This window comes from Triturus cristatus, chromosome 1_1, assembly GCF_964204655.1.
Source record: "Triturus cristatus chromosome 1_1, aTriCri1.1, whole genome shotgun sequence".
Classification (NCBI taxonomy): Eukaryota; Metazoa; Chordata; class Amphibia; order Caudata; family Salamandridae; genus Triturus; species Triturus cristatus.
The window spans coordinates 36,524,858-36,529,471 of NC_140579.1; positions in this window are offsets into that span (position 1 = coordinate 36,524,858).

Genomic DNA, 4,614 nt, shown 5'->3' on the forward strand with positions numbered 1-4,614 from the left:
TTTCTAGACCATGTTTTCATTTCATGTTAGTGGCTGAGCCAATTCTTTTTAACACTTGTTTAAAAAGCACTTCTTGGTGATGTCCTCAGAGCTAGAAAAATATTGCTAGCTCAAGGTCCTTTGTTCCAGCATGAATGATTTCTGGTATGGGTCTAGCTTGTGGGGTACACATCTTCTTTTGTTGAACACCTTTAGAAAACATGCCATAAGTGCAAGAAATGTAAGTATAAGGAGGTAATGTAATGAGGAGGTTAGTATACAGTACATGGATGTTAGTTTTAGCTGCATATAACTGCACTCACCTCGAAGTTCAACAAATAATCACTCAAAGCTTCCTGCTCCTTCTTTATCCAATTCTTATATGATTGAACACATCATTGTGGACACCTGTGTGGTTCAAGCCCACAGCCGAGGCTTTCCTGACTTAAGGATAGTGAGTCAATGAGGGACACTCAGTGACTCCAAAAGATTGAAACTCCTTTTTTCTCCCATCGTTTCCGTTATTGAGTTCATTTACACTTAATTTCCCCCTTATCGTACACTATCAAGAGTTATAAGTTATACTTTTTTTTTAAACCAGTATTTTCTCTCAGTAGATCACCAGGAAATCATGCACCACCTATACGCGTTAATAACAAGCAATGCACTTTTTAATAAGTACCCTCTGCCGGTACTTGACAGTGTTCGAGGGTAACTGCGTCACTGGGACCATCTCTCTATCCCCCAGTGAAACCAGGGTCAAGCCTGTCCACTCACCCCCCTCATCTAGGAACAACTCCTCCCCCAGCGCTACACTAGCCACCCCGGGGCTCTTACCTACTGTGGGGGCTGGGGTCCTTTTGCGACACTGGGGTTTCCCCTTGTAATGTCCAATCTCCCCACACTCGTAGCACCGGACATTTCTGGGCTGCTGACTCTTGTCAGGGTAAGTGGGTTTCTGGAATCCAGATTGGGGTGGGGAACCCTTTCCCAGGCGGTCTATTTTGTGGGCCTTTAAAGAACCCCTTCCTTTTATCTCCCCCCTCTCTCTTCTGGGGAAAACCCTGTCCACCTTTCGGGGTGTCTCCCCCGGATCCCTTGTGGGACACCCAAGTGCTAACCCAGGTATCCGCCTCCTCTGCAAGCTCCCGAAGGTCGGTCAGCTTGCGGTCCACCAGGTGTTGGTGCAGCTCTGGGAAACATGTATCGAGAAGGTGCTCCCTTAAAAACAAATTGTACAGCCCTTCATAGTCGCTCACTTCGCTGCCACGCACCCAACCCTCTAAGGCCTTACGTGAATAATCAAAAAAGTCCACCCAGTTCTGTGTGGAAAGCTTATGGCTGTTGGGCTACCAAGGACACCTCATACACCGCCAGCCACTTATCAATGTCATCCCCTACAATAAAACTGGCCACCACCTCCTTAGGTAGGTAAAACTTAGGCTCTCGGGAAGCCTCAGCGGGTACGCTGCCACCATTCCTGTTGCCTTGCGCCCCTATTTGCAATGCTCTGAGCTCCAATTCCTTCAGGCTATGCTCATGTGCAAGCTTCCTCTCTTCCATAGCTAGCCTCTTCTCTTCTCGCTCCTTTTCCATTTTAGCAAGCTCCAGCCTCAATTGCCTCTCCTCCCTCCTGTCCTCGTACTCCTCCGCAGACACACTCCCCGCTGATACACTACTACCAGCCCTGGAACGTCTTCCTGGCAGCACATTCTCACTGGTGTCTACGTGCAGTAGGTCTAGTTCTCCTGGAGAGGCCGGCTCCCCCTGTTCCTCATCCACTCTCCCTCCCGGGTGGGCCAATATCCATGCCCTCAAGGCTTTCTGAAGCTCCTCTCTCTTGGCGCCTCGCTTGACGGACAACCCCATCCCCTAACAGAAGTCCCTCAGCTGCGCCACCATGTACACCTCTAGGTTGGCCAGCTCAAACTCCATCCTGACAGGTGGGGCCCCGGACAACTTAAGGGAAAAACAGTAGGACGTAGGCAACAGGTTTGACACCGGAGCCTATACAATCAATCAGACAGTGAAGGGCCAATCGTTAGGCTTGCGATACAACAGGTGTCCAATTGTGGCGCACACTGAATCACTGGAGGGTGCTGCACAACCACCGGTCCTCAACCCACCTCTGAACACCAATGTTAGAACTGGGGTTACCAATTCCGACACGGTAGCTTGGCGCGAGGCGGGAAGGCACCCGCAGGCAATTTGTGAAGCACGCACTCACCCTGACTCAGTAATGCGCACGCAATGAAGAGACACCACACCAGACTGTTGTATAAAACAATGCTCTTTATCTCATTCAGGTCTTGGCAAAGGAGTTCATTTCAGTGAAAGAGCAGATAATCTCGGAGCAACATTAAATTCATTTCAGGTAAAACATGCATAAATTAATTCGAGGGCATCAGGGCATGAATATAACCTCAATACATTCCCTTGGTAGGGGCTAAACAATGCAACAGTCCTTACATAACATCAATACAGGCGACATCACTTTGGCGCATCTTCAATATGGGCAATACTTTAGGCGGAGGGACTCCGCTCCTGCAGCAGTCCCTGTGCAGGGGATCAGACCGGCAACGTCCCTGAGGCAGGGGTGGTGTTCACTGTGGGCGGTTTTTAAGCCTCCTAAACCCCCCTCCCAGGGCATTCAGGAAACCACTCTGGGCCAGTCTCAGTCCCCCAGGCTAAGGGCAATGCAGGCAGAGTCTCAAGCAGGATGGGCTGTCCCCTCCCTCGCCAGTAGATGTGTGTAACAGGTGTCAAGGGGTGTATTTACCGCTCCATCTTCCCCGCACTCACCAGTCGATTCTTAGGCCTGTAGGCAGTTCTGTCGCACACCGGCGCTAGCGAGCGCCGAGCGCCCCTAACCCCAGGTGGCCCGCACCTCTCCTCACTCGGGGCCTTGCCGGGGGGGGGGGGGGCAGAGCACTTTTCAGGCCGGCGGAGACGTCCTCGGGGCTCTGGCTCCGCCGTGCCGTTTCTCGGAGGGCTCCGGGCTTCCTTCTCTGCCCGGGGCCCAGGAGTCAATCAGGTTGCGGCTCACAAGGGGGCGAGGCCGATGACGCGGCCGGCGCCCTAGTTGCTGGGCACTGCGTGCCCGCGCATCCTGGGCCTAGTGTTGCCTTCTACACTACCGCGGCGGCCCTGCCCAGGCTTCGGGGGCTGCAGCGGTGATCTTCAGTGGCACCTCCTCCTCCCTCAGTGTGGCGCCACCGGCGTAGCTGGCCTCACGCTCCCTGGGCCCACAGGGCCCTGGCATACCGCGCTTCGTCCTCCGGCGACACCGAGGTCGCAGCGGTGAGTTTCGCAGCGCTGGGGGTTAAGGCCACCGCAGGTCCGGAGCTCACACCATAGCAGCGCCAACTAGCACAGCGCTAGTGGAGGGGCAGCAGCTTCTTCACTATAGCGCTTAGGAGTCACAGCGCTTGGGAGTCACAGCGCGCAAGGGGAGGGCACAGAAGCAGTACCTGGTGATCCCCCAGTAGCAGTAGCGCTCACAGCAGGCAGTCCACGTCTCCAGTACAGCGCTTATCTCGGGAGGGGGGGGCGAATGGCAGGTCTTAGTTGCAGGTTTTTGAGTGGAAGAAGGGGGTTGAGTTGGCAGGCATCAGAGGCAGGATGGTTCCCTGCAGTACACACTGGAGTTGGTCCCCTGGGTTTCCCCCTCACTGGGCAAGATCAGCAGGCTGGCAGAGTCCCTCATCTAACTTGGGTACAGCAGGGCCTAAGCTCAGTAAGTCCCAGTAGTGTAGGTTCCTCCTCAGGTCCAACCGCCTATACTCCGGAAGAGGTTTCCCCAGGTCCAGTGGTGCCCCAACTGACTAGTTCAGATTCCCTCCTTTCCTCTTATACCCCCAGGTCAGGAGACCCTCCTGTAAAGGCGGCAAAGCAAAACCCCTCCCAGGGCTGGATGCAGGGCCGGACTGGGAACTGAAATCAGCCCTGGCAAAATTTGTCAGACCAGCCCCCGTGAAATTTGTCAGACCAGCCCCCGTCGAGCACGTAGCGAGCGAGCCCGACCGCTATTACGGGGGTTTGGGGGGGTTCTCCCCCCAAGAAAATTTTGGAAAACAACCGACCAAAATTGTGAATTTTACAGCACATTTTTCATTACATATTCAATTGTATCAACTTTCAAACCACAGTAAATAGTAGATGATGACCTTCAAGAGCACCAGGTTACCCACGCAGTCATATGTACCCATAGACATTCTTTCAGAGAGCACCAAAAATAGGCACAAGTAGTAAATCAGAGAGAAGTAAAAGTGAGACCAGCTCCCACATGGTGTGGATCGAGCAAGCGCAGTGAGCAACCACTACTAGGGGGTACTATGGTGTACATGGACCTGCTCCTAAAGGGCAAAATGGATCCTTTATCAAGCTTATGAGTGAACAGGACGTCTTTCTCGTTATCTCCTCCAAGTTTCTCCCCCCAAATTTCCATTATTTCCCCCTTTCCTTTCCCTCCTCTCCAGCATTTCCTGGCTTTAATTGCGTCACTGGGGAATTTCAACATATGACACTGGCCTTGTAACCATAACATACAATTATCTCCTTTATCAGTACAATTTAGTGATCTTGTGCCATGGGGGGGGGGGGGGTCACAGTGGTGGACATTTAGTGTGGTATGGT